Below are 24,526 nucleotides of genomic sequence, written 5' to 3' on the forward strand. Positions count from 1 at the left end.
TTTCTCGAGCTCGACCTCAGCTTCTTGGGCGAGGCGATTGAAGATGAAGCTGGTCCCTCTCCCACTGCTACTGCCACCGCAACCCCTCTTCTGAGGACACCGAGCTCCCCAACCCCTACTTCAGAGGTCTGAGACCTCTGACCTTGTATTTTTCCTTTATTCAATTTTTTTTTCCCTCTTGTCCTTAAGAAATATTTATTCAATAAAATCGGGTTTCTCCTTTTGGAAGGCTTCTCCACTCTACTCCCCCTCTCTTTTTTTTCTTGCAATGAGATGCACCTTGACGCCTTTGCCTCCCGATGGCAGTGTCCTACCAAAATGCTTCCCCTGCCACAGGGAAATCCGCTGAAGTCCATTATCCAACGTCTGAAGAAGGAAGTTCATCATTTGACAAAGAGGTCGAAGAAGATGGAGGGCGAGCTTCGCAGGTTGAGGGAGAGCCACTCTGAAGCCATCGCGGAGGCCACCCGCTTTCGAAACCTCCACGTGAAGGGGATCATGGAGTACAGCCAGAGGAAAGCGAACTTCAAGAAGGAGCTTGAGGAACACAAGAAGCGCGCCAGCGATCGAACTTGGGCTCAAGCTGCCAAGATCAGTTTCCTCAGAGTGGAGCTGTCGGCTGCACAGAGAGGATTAGCCAGTTGGAGGGAAGCTCATCCCGACTTTTGACCCGGGCCGACAGCAACCGGGAATGGTCAAAGAAGGCCTCCGACCTTCGATAACAGCTCCAGGATGCCGAGGCGAGCTATGATGCGTACCGGGCCGACTGGCGCAAGCAGGTGGACGAATACAAGGGGAGGCTCAGGATGGCGACCGATGAGGTTGCCCGCCTTCAAGAGCAGCTAGCTGGAGGGGCTCAGCTTGCTTCCGTTCGGGATTCCAGCGAACTCCAATCCCTGAGAAGAACCGCAGAAGAGCTATCTGTCACCCTTGGGGAGGGGAAGGCTGAGCTACAGCAATTGAAGATCCAGCTGGTATGCGAGCAGCAGGCCGTCAAGGATGCAGAGGCAGAATCTAAGGTCCTGAGAAAAAGGCATCGAGAGGCGGAGAATGAAAGCCAGCAATTTCACCAAAGATACATGGAGATACTAATGAGAGAGAGGGAATTGGAAGCAGAAGTCAAAAGTTTAAGGCGTTCCCTGACGAGGGTCGAAGCCGAAAGTTTGAGGTCAGAGGAAGCCGGGCCCCCTTAGGGCCCTTTTTGTCCTTTGTTCCTCTAAGTGTCTTCTTTTGTCGCTTGTCTGTTTGTCGTCGCCATTGTCGCTGTCATTGTTGTTTTTGTTGTTTTTCTTCTTCGAGCTTTCAGGCTCTGTAACGCATGTTTTGCTAATGAAATGAAAAGGTATTTGCCATCTTACCCATATGTCGTGTTGAGTTGTCGTGTGCCGGACCTCTTTCATTTTTGTCCCGCATGATGTCGATGTTGTTCGAGGATTCCTTGTTCATCGGTGTATTAGGTCATCATTGTCGAGTTTTCGGTTCAGCGTCGACGTCGCTTGGAGGTTCCTGGTCATCGCCGTGTCGGTTTGCCTTTCATTTGTGATCGTAGATCTTACTCTCTCTTCCTCCCTCTTCATAGAGATGAGGTCCTTTGTGCTTTTAATGTAGTTCGACCTTCATTTTTCGTTGGGGTAGAGGGTCACGGTGGCGTAGAGGGGTCGTCGTGAAAGTTTTCTTTTTCTTGTCAGGTCTCGAACGGTGGGACCTTAGTCGGCATCGCGATGAGGTTCTTCTCCTATTTCTGATGTGGTTAGTTTTAGCTCAGGTTAGGATGAGGTTCTCCTTCTGTTCCTAACGGGGCTATTGAGGGCACATATGGGTGCTGTATGGCCTCTCCTCCCACTCGATCTGAGTGTAATCGGGCCTTCGACTTTGCTCATGATAGGGTGAGGTTCTCCTCCTGTCCCTAACATGGCTGTGGGGGCACATGTGGGTGCTGTTTGGCCTCTCCCCCCATCCGGTCTAAGAGGAATCGGGCCTTCGACTTTGCTCACGTTAGGGCGAGGTTCTCCTCCTGTCCCTAACATGGCTGTGGGGGCGCATATGGGCGTTATTTGGCCTCTCCCCCCATCCAGTCTAAGAGGAACCGGGCCTTCGACTTTGCTCATGTTAGGGCGAGGTTCTCCTCCTGTCCCTAACATGGCTGTGGGGGCGCATATGGGTGCTGTTTGGCCTCTCTCCCCATCCGGTCTATGAGGAACCGGGCCTTCGACTTTGCTCATGTTAGGGCGAGGTTCTCCTCCTGTCCCTAACATGGCTGTCGGGGCGCATATGGGTGCTGTTTGGCCTCTCCCCCCATCTGGTCTAAGAGGAATCGGGCCTTCGACCTTGTGGTTAACAGCCACATTAGGGTTTGTTTTTGTTGCCCGAAGGGATCGTCCCCTGTCGTTACAAGTCTGTGCCAAAAAGGAAAAGATGCATAGATCTGAAAGGAATCCTGATTTAAAATACAGTCGTTCATTATACATTTACAAGTTTTCAAATCCTAGCACTGTGGAAGGTCTGCTCCCTATCGGGATTCTCCAGAGATGGAGTTGATGATCCTGATTGGAGGCCGATCTCCAGGCTGCTCTTTCCTCCTTGGCGGCTCAGGCTACGATAGGGCCCTTGGCCAATCTTCTCTACCCTCAGGCCGGCATCGAATGAATCTATCGAGCCAACCTCATCGGATGAGCTCCTCAATCTCGTCTCGGAGCTGGATGCATTCCTCCATGTCATGGTCATGGTCACAATGGTAGAGGTAGAACTTGTTCAGATTGTGCTTCCCGGGGTGCGTGCGCATCCTCTCTGGCCTAGGAAGCTGCTCTCTGACCTCCATCAGCACTTGGGTTTTCGATGCGTTGAGGGGGGCATAGTTGTGAAATCTTCCTGGGGGAGAACCCCATCGAGCCCGACGATCCGGGCTTCCCTGCCTGCGTACCTGGAGAGGAGTCTGGATACGCTTGTGCCCGGGAGGAGTTCGAGAACATGGCCGAGCTTCTCTCGGCCCTTTTTCGACTGCGGGCTTACTCGAGTCTCCCGCCTGCCGCTCTCTCACGGTCTCCTCATCCTTCATTTTAAAGGCTTCTTCCGCTCGGGCGTATCCTTTGGCCCGAGCCAACAGGTCAGCAAAATCTCTGGGGTACTTCTTCTCCAGGGAGAACAGAAGGTCGTTCTTCTGAAGGCCACCCTTTAGAGCGACCATCGCTACTGACTGGTCCAAGTTCTAGACCTCCAGCGCGGCAACATTGAAACGGTTGATGTAGGCCCGAATGGACTCCCCCTCCCTCTGCTTGATGTTGATGAGGGACTCTGAGCCCTTTCAGGGATGCTGACTGCTAACAAAATGGGCCACAAATTGGTGGCTCATCTGATCAAAGGAAAAGATGGTACCCGACTTCAGCATCGAGTACCAGTTTCTCGTTGCTCCCTTCAAGGTGGATGGAAAGGCTCGGCATAGAATGGCGTCGGGCATGCCATGAAGCAGCATCATTGTCCAGAAGGCCTCCAGGTGGTCAACCGGGTCCGAAGTCCCGTCGTAGCTTTCGAATTGAGGGAGTTTGAAGTTCGGCGGGATCGGTTCCTGTATGATCATTTGAGAAAAGGGAGGGTTAGTACAAATGTCCTCACCATAAGTGGGGAGAGCATGGCAGAGCTCTTCGATCTGCCTGTTCATCTCCTAAAGCCTCCGATCCAGGAAATCCTCTCGACTGTGGGTCTCGAGGGTCTTCTGGCAGAATGGAGGTAGAGATCTTCCAGGAGTGGAATCATGGTCTGATTGAGGGCTCTCCACCCTTGGATTCGTCTTTCCAGGAAAGACAGGGCGACTGGCCCAAGTGGCCCGTCCCACCATCGGATTTTGGGGTTTTGGTGATGCTCTTTCCAGTCGCACTGATACCTTCGGCTGCTGCTACTGTTGCATGGCCTGCACAGCTTCAGTGAGGCCTCTGACCTGCTGCACCAGCAGGTCGAATTGCTCCGCGCCAATCGCCGTTGCCGGAGGAGGAGGAGGAGGCTGAAAAACGGAGGTGAGGTCGGAGCCTGAGATCTGGCCACGGAGGTCGTGGATCATCGCGTGGATGCTCTGTGGGGAGGCATCGGGCAAGGACCTAGTGGAGGAAGGAGGAGAGGATGCCGAAAAAGATGACCGGAGGTGGTCCCGTTGAGCACTCCTTTAAGAACAAGGGTACTGCGAAGATACAGGACCCTTCCTCTAGCACCAATCCTGTTGGTGCAAAAATTCGCCTGCATCGGAGAAGCTAGAGTCGAGGGAGTCGCGGTCACCATCGGGACCTGCAAAAGAAGTCTAAATCGGAGGTGGGGTTGCTCCAGCAAGATCCTCCAATGCTCAAGTTAGTTCTCTGCCTCAACAAGAATGGAGTGCTCGAACGAAAATTTTAGAAGAGTTTTTAGGTAAGAAATGAGAGCTTAGAGAATAACGTATCTGGGGTCTCCCTTTTATAGGTGGAGGGGGCAACAGACTGATAGCGATGTTTGCAACCGTCTGGCAGTGGGCTGCCCAAGGTCAGGAGGAGTTTGTTGCGAAGAGTAGTGGAGTAGAATCGTGGCTATCACCGGGACATGCCACGTGGAGTCTGTTGCAAGGAGTGGAGCGGCATCCGTTGTCGTGACTTGCCAGAGGGTGGAGGAACCACGCGGTATCCGTCGTAGGAAGTGGAGCAGGATCGTGGCCATTATTGTGGTCTGTCAGAGAGTGATGGAGCTGCGTGAAATTCATCACAGGAAGTGGAGCAGAGTCGTGGCCGTTGCTGCGGCCTGCCAGGGAGTGATGGAGCCACGCGAAATCCGTCGCAAGAAGTGGAGCAGAGTCGTGGCCGTTATTGTGGTCTGCCAGGGAGTGATGGAGCCGCATGGAATTCATCACAGGAAGTGGAGTAGAGTCATGGCCGTTACTACGGCCTGCCAGGGGGTCCAGGCCTGTCGGCCGAAGTTTGGTTGGAGTCCGATCTCCGTAGAAGCCCGGACGGGGATCATTTATCGAGGAGTCTCAGCTAAGGCCGCTCGTGGTAGGAACTTGAAGTAGTTCATTTGCAGCGGTAACTTGGAGTGGGTCGCTTGCAACAGGAGCTCGAAGCCCGACTCCCATAGGAATCCGGATGAAGTCTTCCTGCAGTCGAAGTCGGGGATGAAGTCCAGCTCCCGTAGGAGTCCGGACGAAGTCTACTTGCAATTGAAGTCGGGGGGCGAAGTCTGGCTCCTGTAAGAGCCCGGATGAGGCCTACCTGTGATTGAAGTCGTGGGTGCAGTTCGGCTCCCGTAGGAGTTCGAATGAAGTCTACCTGCAGGTGGAGTCACGGGCGGAGTCCGGCTCTCGTAGGAATCCGGACGAAGTCTGCCTACAGCCGGAGTCAGGGACGAGGTCCGACTCCCGTAGGAGTCTGGATGAGGCCTTCCTGCAGCCAGAGTCAGAGACGAGGTCCGGCTCCCATAGGGGTCCGGGCGAAGTCTACCTGCAATTGAAGTTAGGGACGAAGTCTAGCTCCCGTAGGAGTCCGGACGAAGTCTACCTTTAATTGAAGTCATGGGCGGAGTCCGACTCCCATCGGAGTCTGGACAAAGTCTGCCTGCAGTCGGAGTCGGGGATGAGGTCCGGCTCCCGTAGGAGTCTGGATGAGGCCTTCCTGCAGCCAGAGTCGGGGATGAGGTCTGGCTCCCGTAGGAGTCCGAGCGAAGTCTACCTGCAATTGAAGTTGGAGGTGAAGTCCGGCTCCCGTAGGAGTCCGGACGAAGTCTACCTGTAATTGACGTCAGGGGGCGAAGTCTGGCTCCCGTAGGAGCCCGGACAAAGCCTACCTGTGATTGAAGTCATGGGTGGAGTCCGACTCCCGTAGGAGTTCGGATGAAGTCTACCTACAGGTGGAGTTGCGAGCGGAGTCCGGCTCTCGAAGGAGTCCGGACAAAGTCTGTCTGCAGTCGGAGTTGGGGATGAGGTCCGGCTCCCGTAGGAGTCCGGACGAGGCCTTCCTGCAGCAGGAGTCGGAGATGAGGTCCGGCTCCCGTAGGAGTTCGGGCGAAGTCTACCTGCAATTGAAGTTGGGGGCGAAGTCTGGCTCCCATAAAAGTCCAGACGAAGTCTACCTGTAATTGAAGTCATGGGCGGAGTCCGGCTCCCGTAGGAGTCTGGATGAAGTCTGCCTGCAGCCGAAGTCAGGGATGAGGTCAGGCTCCTGTAGGAGTCCAGACGAGGCCTTCCTGCAGTCGGAGTCGGGGATGAGGTCCGGCTCCCGTAGGAGTCCGGGCGAAGTCTACCTGCAATTGATGTTTGGGGTGAAGTCCGGCTCCCGTAGGAGTCCGGACGAAGTCTACCTGTAATTGACGTCGGGGGGCGAAGTCTGGCTCCCGTAGGAGCCCGAACGAAGCCTACTTGTGATTGAAGTCGTGGGCTGAGTCCGGCTCCCGTAGGAGTCCGGACGAAGTCTGCCTGCAGCCGGAGTCGGGGATGAGGTCCGGCTTCCGTAGGAGTCCGGACGAGGCCTTCTTGCAGCTGGAGTCGGGGACGAGGTCTGGCTCCCGTAGGAGTCCGGGCGAAGTCTACCTGCAATTGAAGTTGGGGGCGAAGTCCGGCTCCCGTAGGAGTCCGGATGAAGTCTACCTGTAATTGATGTCGGGGGGCGAAGTCTGGCTCTCGTAGGAGCTCGGATGAAGCCTACCTGTGATTGAAGTCGTAGGCAGAGTCCGGCTCCCGTAGGAGTCCGGACGAAGTCTGCCTGCAGCCGGAGTCGGGGACGAGGTCCGGCTTCCTTAGGAGTCCGGACGAGGCCTTCCTGCAGCCGGAGTCGGGGATGAGGTCCAGCTCCCGTAGGAGTCCGGGCAAAGTCTACCTGCAATTGAAGTCGTGGGCGGAGTCCAGCTCCCGTAGGAGTCCAGACGAAGTCTTGCTGCGGTCGGAGTCAGGGATGAGGTCTGGCTCCCGTAGGAGTCCGGACGAGGCCTTCCTGTAGCCAGAGTCAGGGATGAGGTCCGGCTCCCGTAGGAGTCCGAGCAAAGCCTTCCTGCAGCCGGAGTCGGGGACGAGGTCTGGCTCCCGTAGAAGTCCGGGCGAAGTCTACCTACAATTGAAGTTGGGGGCGAAGTCTGGCTCCCGTAGGAGTCCAGATGAAGTCTACCTGTAATTGAAGTCGTGGGCGGAGTCCGGCTCCCGTAGGAGTCCGGACAAAGTCTGCCTGCAGTCGGAGTCGGGGATGAGGTCCGGCTCTCGTAGGAGTCCGGACGAAGTCCAGAAGATGGTCGATCATCGTGGAAATTCGGGTGGAGTCCATCCGTCGTGAAGAATCCGATCGACGCTGGTGGGGGCTTATCCGTCAGCAAAACTTGGGAGTGTTGCGGAGGCTCGGCCGCCTGGGAGGTTTGAAGAGACGTCGTTGGAGGTCAGAAGTCGGTTGGATCCCCGGAGGGTCACTCCTGTCACAAACTTCGACTGGGGGGTACTTTATACCCAACAGGATCCTTCCTAGAATACCACAGCATAATGATATATCGAAAAAGAGAAATCGAACTCTGTTAGACATGGTTCAGTCCATGATGAGCTTTGCAAATCTATCGATCTCTTTTTAGGGATATGCACTCAGGTCGGCTTGTTATATTTTGAATAATGTTTCGAATAAGTCTATAAGTAAAACACCATATGAGATGTAGACAAGACGTAAGCCAATACTTTCTCACCTTAAGGTTTGGGGATATCCAGCTTATGTCAAACATCTAAAAACTGACAAACTTGGATCTAGGTCTGATAAGTGTCTATTTGTAGGATACCCAAAAGAAATCAAGGGATATTATTTCTACCTTGCTGACGAACAGAAGGTGTTCATCAGCAATAAGATAGTCTTTTTAGAAAAAGAGTTCCTTGGGGAAGGAACTAATACCTTAAAGATTGAACTTGATAAAATTCGATCGGTAGAAAAACTGACACAATCTAGAAATCCAAAGAGTTGGACTTGATTAGATCAAATTCAAAACCTATTGTAGAAACATCTTTAAGAAGATCTGGTAGAATACCGTATCAACCGGATAGATACTACAGTTTCTTGATCCGGGATGGTGATCCAGTTGAACTCGATTAGAACAATAAAAATTCGATCACCTATATAGATGTAATACAGAGGTCTAACTCTGATAAGTGGCTAGAAGCCATGAAATCTGAAATAGAGTCCATGAAAGTCAATAATGTATGGACATTGGTTGACCCACCTGAAGGGATAAAATCCATAGGGTGTAAGTGGATCTTCAAAAGGAAGAGGAGAGCAGATAGGAAGGTGGAGACCTATAAAGTCTATTTGATTGCTAACGGTTACCATCAGCATTATGGTATTCACTATGACGAGCATTTTCTCCTATGGCAATGCTCAAGTCTATTCAGATCATACTTGTGCTACTAGTACATCTAGACTATGAAATCTGACAAATGGATGTGAAAACAGCCTTTCTAAATAGAGAGTTAGAAGAAGAGGTGTATATGATACAATCTAAAGGTTTCATATTGATCACTATAATAGGCGGTCAAGAATAAAAACCAACTCAAACTATATAGATAGGATGAGTAGGGATCATTTCCATGAAGATCTAGGATGATTATCTTTTTCTTCTTTTTAAGAAGAAATAAAAGAGTATTGATTGTAGAAGGATTAAAAAGAAATAGAATAGCAAGAATTAAATTAAAAATATAAATTAATTTATGAAAAAAAATTTAGAAAAATAATTCAAAAATTTTAAATCCATCGTGCAAATTAGATTTATTTATTTATTTTTTCTTATGTTGCAATATTAATTTTTGTGATTAAGATATTAGCATAGCTTATGTCTAAGAGGTACAGACTGTATTAGTAGATCATAGCTCATCCTGTTGGAGTATAAACTATCTAAATTCAATTATAAGATCTAAGATTTAATCTCATATACTACGATCTATCTCTCCAAAGCAAGTATCGTATCCAGAGATCATGGCACGTCAATAGAGGGTATAGGTCGTGTAGACTAGATCAATATCTCAAAAAAAATAAAAAGATATGAAATAAAAATATAATTTTATTATATAAAAATTAAATACAAAAAAAATAAAAACTCATTTACAGGCTTTATCATATTCCTAGATTGAAGAGATTTAGCCACGCATCAAGCTCTCTAGCTCCATAATCTCCCAATATTTGATCCCTAAAGCTTCTTAATTTTTTTCTCTATTTTCTTCTTACTCTTTCTTTGATTTTTTTCTCCTTCCAAAGCTTATTCCTAGATCTCCTATTTATAGATAAATTTTTTATAATTTTTTAATAGAAAAAAGAGTCCTAAAATCCTTAGAAATCATATAAAAATCTTTAGAAATTTTTCTGGCCGTCGGATCAGGCTTGGACCACCCAGATTTGATCAAAAATCAACATTTTAATCCTTATTAGAGTCAGATCAAACCATAACTGTCCAATCTGGGTTCAAATTGGTTCTGGGTTGTCAGATCACATCAAACCTCCTCTTATAAATCGATAGCAAATGTGGACATCGGATTGGGTCGGGATGGATGTCAGTCATTGGATTGCACCCAGAATCCTTCTATCACTATGAGCCATGTCTGTGAACCACAAAACTATTATCGTGGATCGCACCCTGTCTCTATGGATCGAGTGGCCGGTCCATCATTCATCTTAGGCTATTTTTTGGTTTTTTTTAAATATTTTGGCTCTATTTTTGCTCCAATTTTTATCCGAAAAATTAAAAAAAAAATATGCATTAAATTTTTAAAAAAAAAATATTTTGATATTTAAATTATTTAATTAAATTAACATCTTATTTTTCATAAATATATCTAATTTCATATTTTTTTCTAAAATTACTTATTTTTCAAGAAAATTCAATAAATTCATGAAATTAGATTTTTAAGAAGATGTTAACATCAAAAATTACCAAAAATATCTTCAATAAATATAAAAATATACTACTTATCATATCCCTCAACTTAAACTTTGCTCGTCCTCGAGTAAAGAAAGAATTTAGAATTAAGTACCATAAAGTTTTAAATTTTATCAAATAATTTTCAAAAGGCCACTGATGTTCAGTAGAGTGTGAGTGAGGTAAATCATTGGAGTATTAATACTAATCAATGTGAGAGTTAAGCTAAGAATACTAAATATTTTTTAAACTTTTTTTAAATTATTTCTACCTTTATCTTCAAATCATTAACCTCATATGGATAAGTATATTATTACTTTCATCTTTCATTTATTTATTTATTTATTTATTTTTAACGTTGTATTACTATTGAGTGTCTTAACCCCTTAAGCTTTCTATTTGACCCATGTGACGAGTTTTCAGTCAATGACTCCCAAATCAGATGGCTTTAAGGTATTAGGTATAGAATATCCCTCGGATCTACTTGCTCGAATCAAACAGGCTATGAGTTAAAACTAGCTTTACAACAAAGCTTCTTTATCCTTCATATCTTTTGATGCAAAACTCAATACTTGCTTAGGCAAAGAGGCCCGGTTACTCAGCATGAAGTACTTGAAACTTTTCTCTTTTTTCTTTTAAATATGAAGAAATACATAGTTATCCTACACAAGTCTATAAGAAGTAAACTTTTCTTTGATGCTGGTAGAAAAATTTAAAAATACTCAAAAAAATTATTTAAGTTTTAAACTTAACTCCTTATTGAATTTTCTTAATACTTGATCCTTCAATATCTCACAAATTCTCTAATTTGTACTTCAATTTTCTTTTAAAAATATTTGATTTAACTTAATTCTTAAATTAATCAGGTGCTTAAATGCTAAATACTAACTTACTTAAGGACTTTAAAAAAAAATTTTATTCTCCCCCCCAACTTAATCAACATTGTCCTCAATAGAGTAAGAAAAATGAAGCACGCATAAAAGAAAAAAAAGAGAGATATCATCAGATCCAAAAGCTTTTTTTAAAATTGGTGCTTCCTCCATCTTAGCCAATATTGCCTTCAAATCCCTACAAAAGATACGAAGCAAGACTTGATTAACCTAAATACAATGCAAAAGAAAGTAAAAGTAAAAACTAGAACTAGGTTGCCTCTCAAAAAGTGCTAAGTTTGAAGTCTTCAGCCAGACCATATTTATTGACAAGTGCTTCCATATAAAGTGATCTTTTATTCTTAAAAAAATAAGATCAGTTAAAATAAAATAAAAATAAAAAATTGGTTGCCTCCAAAAAAGTGCTAAGTTTAACATCTTCACTCAGATGCTAAAAAAGTGCCTATCATATTTCTGTCCAAATCTTAACATAGATCTGTAATTCTCTACGTGATTCAGGCTCTTCCTCAAGGTATTTTCTACTTGGGATCATTATATGACTCATTCTCTTGGTAACTAACAATTCTTCCTCTATAATTAGATCTAGATATAACTTAAGTACTAGTCGAGATTTTAACAGACCTAGATCTATATACTTGATGTGCTGAGGGAGTATTTCTGGATCTCTTATTATTGCCTCTTCCTTTTTAAGCAGAGGTTCAACTAGTGTCATGAGGGGTTCAACAATTAATTTTGGGTTTAGCTGAGTGTAATGGTCACTAGGTGTGGATACCTCATTATTATCATCAACTTCGAGTATCTCCTCCAATTCCCCAGACCTGAATGTTCTCAACTGATTAAACTGGCCTTTAAGTTCTAGACCATTTTGAGCTCTAAGGTCATCCTTCAGTTGACTTGATAATTTACTCTCTTCTAGTTTACTAACCATTATAGTTGATTGGCCCAATTGTTTAAATAACTGATTAGTGGTTTGTATAAAATTATTGAGAGTATTTTTAATGTCTGAGGTTGATTGCACTAAGACATTTAGACTCTTTTCTAATGTGTTGACTCCTTTCTCAGGATCTAAACCTGGTTGATCATTCAGTGTTTGGTTGAGCCTTAGATAGGGTTGATAAAAATTATAGGCTCCTAATGTTGCATGACCATATAAAATTGGGATGACTTCCTGATCCTGGGTTATAGATTGGTGCATAAGGTTCATTTATGTAGCTCTCATTGAATGCACTCTCCTGTATGAGCTCAATTTGGGTTTAGTTCATCAAATAAGGACACTCCTCCATAACATGATCTAGTGCATCACATCCAATGCGCATGGGTGCTAGCACTTGGTTAAATTGGATATGTCTTTTGAATTCTAAGGCTTCAATTCTATTGATCAAAGTTGCAACTCTAGTGTCTTCAAACTCTCTTGAATAAAGGTATGCATTTTCAATTTCAGTGAATGTAGGATGCATGTTAATCATTTGAGAACTAATTATAAAATTGTTAGTCGAGGATCTAATTCTAGACGATTGGATAGAGCTAATCGAATAACACAGGTCCAGTAGAGTTCTAGGTTGTCTATTGGAATCCATTTCTTCCTCAGTGACCTTATAGGCTTGTAGGCTTTAGATTATGTCTGGCAATCATCATTTTGTCCTAGTAAAAAATTATTTTTTTTTAATATATGAGAGAAAAAGAGGAGAAGAAGAAGAGTTCTAGAGATGAGAGTCCTAAGAAGTCCTAAATCTAGAGATGATAGAGAAGAGCATTTTAATTAGATTTAATATTTGTAGGTTAGTAATCATGTTATGCAATCAATCCTAGCTAAGGATAAATCTAGACAGCTCCTAACTACCAAGATCACCTTTGAGCACTCCAGATAAAAAACTAGCCACTCAACTGGTCAGGTAAGTGTAAGGTTGGTGGGGGTCCCCCCGTTGCTTTCCTTAGACACCAACTGAGTTGGTCAAGTAAGCAAATGGAATCAATTAAATAACCATCTTCCTTCTGGATATAGTCCTTGAACCACTTTCCTAGACATCAGTCAAACTGACTAACCCTAACCCGATCTTACTCTTAGGATCTCTTGTCCTATTGAGCTCGAAAGTCCTTAGGGGCCAACATCTAATTGATTTTAAGTTAAAATTTAGGTCAATGCAATATGCAGGATGGTGGTTTGTGGGCCAAAAAAGGGTGATAAAATTTTTACCTTATCTTATTTAGAGTTTGTGCCCTTAAGATATTTTATGAAATTATGCAATGTAAAAAAAATGACCATATTTGATAATTTATTAAGAGTAAATTGATTTATTTTATTTTTTAAGTTTCATAATTAAGTATCTAATTCTCTAAATAGATTATGAGGTATCAATGTAGAGTTTTTTTTTTTGAAAGAAAATAAGTTTGACTAAGGAACTAAGCAAATTGGAAAGCAAATAAAAAGAAACTAAGAATAAGACTAAAATTTTTTTTTTTAAAAAAATAATCATACCTAGATCTTCGGTAATGGCACCAAAATTTAATCGCTGTCGTAGGTGGTCAAGAATAAAAACTAACTCAAACTATATAGATAAGGTAAGTAGGGATCGTTTATACGAAGATCTAGGATGATTATCTTTTTCTTTTTTTTAAGAAGAAATAAAAGAGAATTGATTGTAGAAGGATTAAAAAAAATAAAATAATAAGAATTAAATTAAAAATATAAATTAATTTATAAAAAAATAATTCAGAGAAATAATTCAGAAATTTTGAATCCACCATGCAAATTAGATTTTTTTTTCTTATGTTGTAATATTAATTCTTGTGATTAAGATATTAGCATAGCTTATCTCAATGGGGTACGGACTGTATCAATAGATCACAGCTCATCCTGTTAGAGTATAAACTATCTAAATTTAATTATAAAATTTAAGATTTAATCTCACATACTACGATCTATGTCTCCAAAGTACGTACTGTATCCAGAGATCATGGCATATCAATAGAGGGTATAGGTTGTGTAGACTGGATCAATACCTCAAAAAAAATAAAAAGATATGAAATAAAAATAAAATTTTATTATATAAAAATTAAATATAAGAAAAAAAATAAAAATCTATTTACAGACTTCATCATATTTCTAGATTGAAGGAATTTAGCCACGCATCAAGCTCTCTAGCTCTATAATCTCCCAATATTTGATCCCTAAAGCTTTTTGATTTTTTTTATTTTTTTATTTTTTTTTGATTTTTTTTCTTCCAAATCTTATTCTTGGACCTCTTATTTATAGATAAATTTTTTATAATTTTTTGGTAGGAAAAAGAGTCCTAAAACCCTTAGAAATTGTATAAAAATCCTTAGAAATTTTTCTAACCATCGGATCAGGCTTGGACTGTCCAGATTTGATCAAAAATTAATGTTTTAATCTTTATCAAAGTTGGATCAAATAGTAGCCATCCCATCTAGGTTTGAATTAGTTCTGGACTGTCGGATCGTGCCAAACCTCCTCTTATAAACCGACAGCAAATGTGGACTGTTGGATCTGGGTCAAGATGGATGTTAGCCATTGGATTGCACCCAGAATCTTTCTCTCATTGTGAGACACTTCTGTGGATCATGAACTATTCTTGTAGATCATGTCCTGGCTCTGTGAACTGAGCGACCGGTCCACCATGCATCGGAGGCTATTTTTAAGTTTTTTTAAGATATTTTAGCTCCATTTTTGCTTTGATTTTTATCAAAAAAATTGGAAAAAGTATGCATTAAATTTTTCAAAATTTTTTTTCATTTTGATGCTTAAATTATTCAATTAAATTAACATCTTATTTTTTATAAATATATCTAATTTCATATTTTTTTCTAAAATTACATATTTTTCAAAAAAAAATCAATAAATTCATAAAATTAGGTTTTTAAGAAGATGTTAACATCAGAAATTATCAAAAATACCTTCAGTAAATATAAAAATATACTACTTATCATATATCCATAGATGAGTCAAAGGTGTTCAAGCTTTAAAGATCTATTTATGGACTTAAGTAGGCATCTCGGAGTTGGAACATGTATTTTGATAAAGTGATCAGAATATATGGCTTCATTAAGAATGGAGAAAAATCCTGCATATACAAGTAGGTTAATAACTCGATAATAGTATTTCTTATTTTGTATGTGGACGATATTCTCTTAATCAGGAATGACATCCCTGCATTACAAGGAATAAAAGTTTGATTGTCATCATAGTTCTCCATGAAGGACTTGGGAGAAGCATCCTTCATCCTTGGGATGAAGATCTATAGAGGTAGATCCAAAAAATTGCTTGGATTATCTCAGTCGATATATATTGATATTGTGCTGAAAAAGTTTAGCATGAAGAATTTCAAGAAAAGCTATCTTCCGATAGGCCAAAAAATTTTTCTCGTGAAAAATGATTGTCTGACAACTCCTCAAGAGAGAGAGCATATGAGTAGAATTCTATATAATTCGATAGTGGGATCTATTATGTACGTCATAACATGTATGCAATCGGATATAGTGTACTCACTAGGGGTAGTGAGTAGATATCAGTCCGATCCAAGTGAGAACCATTGGAAGGTCGTAAAGACCATCCTTAAGTATTTGAGAAATACTAAGGATCAGTGGCTTATCTATGAAGAATCTGACTTAAAACTTGTGAGGTTTATAGACTCCAATTTTCAATCAGATCATGACGATAGTAAGAGCATGTCGGGATATATTTATATCATGAACGGTGGAGCAATCTACTGAAAGAATTCTAAGTAGCACACTATGACCGACTCTACTTGTAAGGCAGAATATATCGCAGCATCCGATGCTACAAATAAAGCTGTGTGGTTACGAAAATTTATCAACGAGCTCGGAGTGGCACCCTCCCTTGATGGTCCCATCTTGTTGTACTGTGACAGTACTGGCGCCATTGCTCAAGCAAAAGAATCGAAGTCACATCAGCGGATCAAGCACATTTTGTGTCGCTACCACCTGATCTAAGAAATCATGGATCGAGGTGACATCGACTTTCAAAAAATTGATGAAAAAGAGAATTTGGCCAACCCATTAACTAAAGCCCTTATTGAGAAGGAGTTCAAAGATCATAAAATGAAGATGGATATATGATACTGTATCGATTGGCTTTAGTACAAGTGAGAGTTATTGAAAAATATGTCCCAAAGTCAATCATCAACCAATTGACGGTTGTGCTATTTGATGTAATTATATATGAATTAATTAATAAAATATTTATTTGATATTTTTTATTATGAGCTGGTACATCTTCTATATCGAACTTCTATATTATGATGAAAGTCCTTAGGACTATTTTAAATCAGTAAAGGAGAATTTATCATTTAGTCCTTAAATGAGTTCGCAACCAAATGATATGCTTTTACTAGGACAATGGACATATCAAATATAGATTGTTGTGTGCCATATACGTTAGTTGTCCTCTAAACTAAGAAGTGCGAAAACACTGGTATGACATGCAGGTGAAATATAAGAGTATATTTTACTGAATGTGACCAACTCTGGAGCACTCTACTATCCAGAGTCACTTTGAAGGGATATGGATATAAGTGTCCCTCTGATCTGAGATCACCACGGTGACTTGCAGCAACTCACTGTGCTTTGATATCAGACTACCTGAATTTTTAATTCAAGATCGAAAGATTTTTGAACACAATCAAGTACTTATGAAATGAGTGCGTGAGTCAAAATAGAATTGACTACTCTATGAGATTAGAGAGAATTCTTTGTGTTTCAATTTAGTAAGAACTTGACCAGGGCAATCCTTATGAGGAGTCACAGGATTTATCTGGTTGAGACACATAATGAATGTACTATTAAGAGTTGACAGTTTCAACTCTAAGTCATCCTAGCATCAAAAGTCAAAGGGATGAATTATACGGTAACTATATTCAAATAGGTTCTTGAGTGTTGCTTTACATACATTCGGCCTATGCGGACATCGGATACCATTGCTAGATGGTTACTCTGATTGGTACAAAAGTCAATTTCTATGCTAACAACTTAGGTTCGAACCTATAAGGTCACATACATTAGATATTTCTCTCTGATCACATGGCTAATCTGAAGAGTCTCCTTAGACGGAGACTCTACTGAAGAGTCCCACTGGACGGAGACTCTAGAGAAGAGTCCCACTAGACTTGAACTCTATCATTAATGAAGGATTAATTAATAATTAGATTACTAATTTACTTAATTTGATTGAGCATTAAAGTCTGGATCAAGTCTGATTGAATTTGATTCCATTAGGTTAAGTCTGATTAGATTATGAGATGACCTAATCGATAAGGAAAAAATGATCCTGATTTGATTGGATCTATGGCTTAATTAATTTATTAATTTGATCAAGTTTAATTAAGATTATAGGAGCCTAATTAGATTAGATTCATCATATTTTATTTGGATCTTATTGAATTGGGTTTGAAAGAAATCCAATTGGTTAAACCCTAGAGTCCCAAATGAATAGGACTCTATCCCTTGCTCCACCTAAATTGTCTCACGCCTTTCCTCACCATACAAAATCAGTTTGTATATAAGAAAATTAGAAAATAACCCTTATTTTGTCATCTATTAAGGATAGAAATTGGTTGATTTTGATTTGAATTTAAATTAGTTTGAATTTCAACTTAAAATCTTATCCATATCTTTCCACACATCGATAGTTTCTAAAGGTGCCTATTGTGTACGAAAAAAAAAATATTTCCAATTGATTTTTATGCATAATTTTCTCTTATAAGTCTCTCTTTAAGTTAGATAAGGCTGAGAAAAAGTTGAAGTCAAATTGAAATTTAAAATAATTTGAATTGCAACAAACTTCAGCCCTTATCCTATTTTATTTGGTTTGTGTGACAATCATAAAAAGGCCATAATTTTGTATGCCAAATGAAGAGAGATTTTCACTATGTGATATCAGAGAGAAAGAGGGTTGAAAACACTTCTTTGGGACATAAGGATTGAGTGGGTTTCCTTCCTCCTTGGCATGAACAAAAGAGGAGACCGATCTCCTCTCGGGTGAGTGACCTAGAACTATTCTAGGATTTTGGGTGAGAAAAAAACTATAAAGAAGAGTCTTCATTAGAATTTTCTTCACTATCCAATATCTTTTTCTACTCCATCTTTGATATCAAAAATATTTGAGGTAATCGAAGAAGGAGATCAAGTCAGATCTGCCATCAGAAGCCGTCTGCGCGAGCTAGCACTCCCACGGAAGGCTGATTGGTCCGAGGACTTCGTATGGACCATTTATAGAGGCCAGACGCTTATGCAGCTATGAGCGATCAGAGAAGGCTTCCAGATCTATATTTTTGATCATGGTGTTCGACTAACCATGTTCAGATATTATTTTTGGAACCCTAGAAGTGGTGGATTAGATCTATCACTAATTACTGTTCTTGTTCAAACATTTGTAATTTTAGATTCAAATTTTTATGCATATAAATTTATGTTATAAATCTAATTGTAGAAGTTTTAAGATCAGATCTTATGTATGTATTTATAGATTAAATAGTTTAATCTAATGTTCTTTCATTAAAATTTTTTAAATGCATGCATAAAACCTCTGCTAGATCCTATATTTGATATTATTTATTAATAAAGTTAGTCATCTTTGATTCATTATATGCTGCATCTTATACTTATTTAAGATTATAATGAACTCCATAGATTAGGACAATAATTTTAAGATCATGATGAGATCATATCAGTGAGATCTAAATCTTTGATAATTCTGATCTAAAATATTTTTAGTCATTAGTTCATTGAGTCAGGAATCAATGATACCGAAAGACTGGCACATCCTATATATGCTCGATGGAGAGGATGGTTGATCTCACAACTACTTATGTGTGATACTAATTCAAGGATGTGGGTGCTCATTAGAGAATGAGTTTACTAAATTAACCTATGAGAGAATATCTAATAGAGCCTTACTTGTATATCTACTGGTTGTTCTCTAGTGGGAGTTGTGCAAGTGATCCTTAGACCTGAGATCACTATAGTACCTTGTATACATAAATCCATATTTTGATTTATTCCCTAGCTTGATTCTCTGATCTTTATGTGGGGTGTCTTGGATATGATGAAGTATGCATGGAGATTGTGAGTGATCAATAAGGGATCGATTACTCCTGATAAGGAGAGCAAACATCCTATGTAATCTCATCGGATGATGATTCGAAAAGTCTTTGGCCAAAATAGGATGATAATTAGAAAAAAAATTTAATATATCATCAACTGATCATCACCTTTTGATCGAGATACATATAGATGAGTATTTAATTTGGATATGATTTCATATCCATACTCATCTAGGATGTTGTATGACTGAAAGATTGAATTACACGATAACTTAATACTAAAAAATAATTTTGATATTTTTATCAAATTTTATGTCTTTTAGATAGTCATGACACATTGCTAGATGTCAATCTTGACTTATTGACTTACAAAAATTAAAAAAATTTAATTCAAAAATTAATTAAAAAGAGTTCTGATTAATTGGTGCAATTGAACTGACCTAATCTAATCAGATTAGGGTTAGGTCAAGAGCCTAGATCAACTGCAGGCTAGATTTGGAATCCAATGAGTCACACATTTTGGGATTTGATCTTAATCTAATTTTATTTGAGCTTATTGAAAGTTTTAAGGGTTAATTTGATATGCTAGCATATTATGTTAACCTAAGTTTTCAATTTGGTTAGTTCAAAATATTTGAGCTAGACTTAACCTATTGTCTTAAACCTAATTGGATTAGGTCTATATTTAATTAGTTTCTTACCTTTACATGAAAATGTTTCATGTGTGAAAGAGGTTCTCTATGCCACCCACCTAAATTCAATGCCAAAATTTATGGGTGTGGTAAAAGAAAATTTTTTCTTTTAATACTTATCTTTATTTCTCACTCCATTTATTTCTTTCACACACCATTAACATATGATATTTATGGGTGTAGAAGAGGAGTTTTCCTACACTTCAAACTCTTCCAAACCATTTATTCTTGCATGAGGATTCATTTTCCTATGTGAGAAGGTGGAGCACCAAGAGTTGGTGCCTCTTGAGAGACCCATGCACCTCTTCATTTCTTATTTATAGGGGATGCCCCCTATGAATTTTGGAACAGATATCCTGATATCTGGGCATGGAATAAGTGAGGATTAAGCAAAAAAATTTTGAAAAAAATTAAGAAAAAGAAGAAAAAAAATAGAAAGAGAGGGAAAAAGAAAGAAAAAGGCAAGTAAGGGCTACTTGATCTAGGATTTGATTTCTTCATGTGTTGGAGTATAAAATCAAACTCTAGGTGGTGTGATCTCTTGAGAAGAGATTCTTGGCATGGTCTTTGTAGAGAAATCAAAGATAAATAGGTAGTGGTGTGATTCATTCTTGGAGAAGGACATTGGCAGCATTCTTGTGAAAAAAGGCTGCAGTACTATTTCGGTTGAAAAGGATCTTGATCATCTTTCATGTGGATCACCGTTAGAGAGATTTTATTTTGGAGCCTTATGAAGATTATTTTTCCATCTGATCATCTTTTTTAAAAAGTATAATTTTATCCTATTGCATGCTTGAATGATTTGATTGAAGTCTACAAGGTGATTCTAGGATTTGAGTTCCGATATGCTAGTTTTATATGTTAAAACTCTTTTTTTGCATATTAAAAATTTTTAAAATTTATATTTTACTACATGACTGAAATCTAATAGTGGTATCAGAGCCATCCTTGTTAGATTCAATCAAACAGATGCTATTATTGTAGTATAGATGTAATCTAATTCATATGATGCCAAAATATTCTATCAATTTCTTGCATTGATCTTAAAATCAAAAATTATTTTTGATCTTGATTTCAGTATGACTATAAATTTTAGTTATGAAATTTTGAATTTATCATTATTTAAAATTTTATAATTCATGATAAATTGATGTTTGAATCAATTTTATTAGGGTGTATTGTTTCTAGCCTATTACTGACTTGATCAAGCCTAATATGATTAGGGTTTGGATGTTGATTTAATTTGTTGACTCAAGTCAAAATTGACATGTGAATTGGACCAAAGGGTTGAGTCCAGATCATAGTCAAATGGTATTGTCTCAAATGTTAAACCAAAGTACACCCTTGCATGATTCTAGTAATCATAATTTTTGGCATAGTTATATGAATGATATTACAACTTGAATAGCATATTATATAGTATGATATGATACATAAAAATTATTTTTATTCTTTTTATATGTATATTACATATGATGTAAGTGTTAGGATGTGTTAGAGATCAGTTTAAAATTCTCGTTAAAAATTATATTAAGTTATAGTATCCGGATTCACTTGCTAACCGAATGTCGGATTCATCGATTAGTTGGTATCTAGAAAAGTGTTAAAGGTGGTTATTTGATTAGGTCTGTTTGCATACCTAGCCAAGTTGTTGGTGTTAGAAAATGCTATGGTTTCGTATGTGTAGATTAATTTTTTTTTAAAAAAATTATATAGTAGAAATAAATAAATTAAAATATTTTTAATTTAAATATGTACCAGATCTAATATGAAAATCATAGCTTGGATCTTGACACAAACATGCTATCTTGATCTAAAATCTAAAAAGAAAACAAACGTTAGCAAAATCAAATCGAAGATCAGATCTCCATACATTTGGATCCTGCAGATGTTCTGGGTCCCGATCATAGGTGTGCATATGTCCGACCTCTGTTGGTATCCATACTGAGATGCCTAATCAGAGTACTAAGATCATCAATGTGCTAGCACCTTGCAGATCTCACTTCTCAGCCTTGGATCAACATCTCTTCTTCTAGATCTCGAAGAAGAAGATCACTGCGCGAACTCTTTTGCATAGATCCAACAGGATCTGAACCAGATCACCAAGAAAAAAAGAAGAGTCTTTTTTCTTCTCTTTTTTTCTCTCTTTTTCTCTCTTAGATCTGATCTCTACTAGATCTTGGCATTGGGGATTGAAGGAAGGAGGAGGAATGGTTGGGGCATTGAGAGGTTGTGATGTCCTAAAGAAGTCACCCACTTCTTTCACGTCGAAAACCTCAAGCCCAAATTATTTTGTTGCACAAAACCAAAATCCTTTCTTCCCAACTACTTCCTCACACCCTAAAAGATCTTATCTCTTTTTATCTAAGCTGTTCAAATCAAAGGAAACAGCTAGATGGGCGTTGAGATAGAGTTGTGCGGCAAGAAAGAAACCCCCATAAACATTAGCGCACGCCAATAATTTTTTTCAGATTTTTGTCGCACAAAAAATTCTTTACACACCAAATCAGATGAGATTTTATCTTATTTTGAATTATATTCAAATAGAAATTAAATCTAGAAGAAAGAAAATCCCAAATAAGGTGGGGCGCCAAACCTTCACTCATATAAGAAGAAAAAGGGACATGTCTCAATGCGGGCCCTCACCTTCTTGATGTGAAATTTGGAGAGAGAATCTTAGAGAACCTGAGCTCTTTGAGTCATGATTTATTTGATTCAAATTGTGTCTCAATCAGATTCAAATCAAGTCTGAATTGAGTTGAATTCGAAAAGCTGTCAAGCCTGATCCAATCAAGCTTGAAATTCAAATCTGATTTGGATATTGAATCCAATTAATATTAAATTAAATTAAATTAAATTAAATTAAATTAAATTTAAATTAATTATAACTTAATTTATAATTTAATTAATTTTAATAAAATTATAATATTTATAATTAAGTCCCTACGCTAACAATTAGCAGCTACCAAAACTGTAACGATTACAAATTAGCAATTTTCAAAATTAAATTATCAATCTGATTGATAATTCAAATATAATCCAAGCCATTAATCAGGTCATGCTCCTTTTGTGTATAACCCATCAGGTTCTATTCTATCTGTTAGTGAGACATACCATGATCTCTATCACAATATCATCGAAACTCTTTTCAATGGACTAGAATGATTCCAACTCATCTCAACAAGAATCGTTGATCTGAAACACCTAGTGGGTTCTCACAATCCACCAGTGATGCCTAACAGTATATATGTTAGATGTGTGCCCTAGATGCCAGATTGGCTGACACATTCTTGTACAAATGTAAGGGCAAATTTATAATTTTGACTATAAATGGATAAAAGGATTATTCTACTATCATATTGTGTACATTATGTCTGTGATACATCATTTGAGTTAGTAGGAATGTTAATTCATATTTTAAGAGTTGAAAATTTAAGGCAAGAATTTACATAACTAACTCATAAATAGCTCCTGACCATAGAATCATCACGAGGATGGTGATCGATTCGGAAGGTTGGTGTATGATTATTTTCTTAGGGTAGATGTGTCTTGAGTCTATGATGTGGAGACATCGAGCGAGAGTACTGATATTCATTGAGAACGAGAGTACTGAGTATGACCACCTCGAGTAGTCATAAGGAAGTCTACCTTCTCATCGATGACTAGCTCGATGCTGCAGCTGTGTGTCTAGTTCTTTGACCTGAGGTGCATCGATAGTTCACCTAGAGTGTGTTATAGTTTGACTACACCATAACTCGATCTCCTAGCCATTCAGAATCTTGAGGTGTATGTTGGCTGTAGCATATTCATTGTAGGAACCAGATTGCACCAAGATAGGATCTATCAACCTCGGTAGATGAGAGTAGTAGTCCTATGATGATTGAAAGATCGAGTCCTTAAGCCCATGGCCATGACAGAGTGAAATAATGGAAAAGAGTTTTTCATTAAGGTTTCACATCGGACTTGGATCGATCGATTGATTCATATGACTGATGTTGGGTTTGATGAGTTCACCTTAACCCTAATTCAGTCAGGACTCATGATAGAGGAACTCAATCACACAGGTAGTTGCACTGAGAGATTCGTCTTTATTTCTGATGAGTTGCCACCATATACTACTAGGTGTCACTGATGGATTTTGGGAGCAATTAGAATGATCTTGATGATCGATCATTCTAATTGTCTGAATCAGAAGAGTTCTGGTCCATCGAAAGGAGTTTTGATGATGTCGATGATGAGATCACGACATATCTCATTACCATATAAAAATAAACCTAACTGGGTCACACAAATAAGAGTTAGGGTCTGGATGTCATCAATTGAGCTAGCCCAGCTCGATTGATTTGGATTAGATCCAATTAGGTTCAAGAAAATCGTGCTAGCACACGATTGAGCCTAACTTTCTCCTCGTGCAATCTTTTTCATCTCGACTGAGTCAAATGTGATTTGACTCACCCAGAGAATCTTGAGAAGGTTTCTCTTAGTCTGACTGGAGCCAGTCTAACTCAGAAAAGTCTTGTCTTAATTCATGAGATAAATTTAAGATAACACCTGTCAATTTCTGTCACCTGCCATTTTCGTTTTAGGACATCGATCAAACGTTGACTTATGGATCTTAAACTGAAGGCCACTTGGCAAGAGGTCATTGGAGAGCTTTTATGGAGTGTCCACCTGTTAAATTAGGCATCAAAGTGGGTGCCAAGATCAGATTGGGCATGCGCCCCAAGTGGATAAGGATAGAGTCCCATGAGATGAGGACTCTAAGCCTTGATCGACTCAAACTGTTGGGCGCCAATCTCACTGTGTTTATCTAGTATTGGCACCAATAGTAGGAGAGCTTGATGAGATTCTTATCTGATATGATCAGATAACATCACTCCATCAATCAAATTTTTTTTAGAATTAATTAAAATTTTTTGATTGGTCGAATGATGTGGCACTGCATGGCGCAGCAGGGTCTATTTAAACCCTGTCTGCACCTAGGGTTTGGAGAATC

This window comes from Elaeis guineensis, chromosome 11 (genome assembly GCF_000442705.2).
Source record: "Elaeis guineensis isolate ETL-2024a chromosome 11, EG11, whole genome shotgun sequence".
In the NCBI taxonomy this organism is placed as follows: domain Eukaryota; kingdom Viridiplantae; phylum Streptophyta; class Magnoliopsida; order Arecales; family Arecaceae; genus Elaeis; species Elaeis guineensis.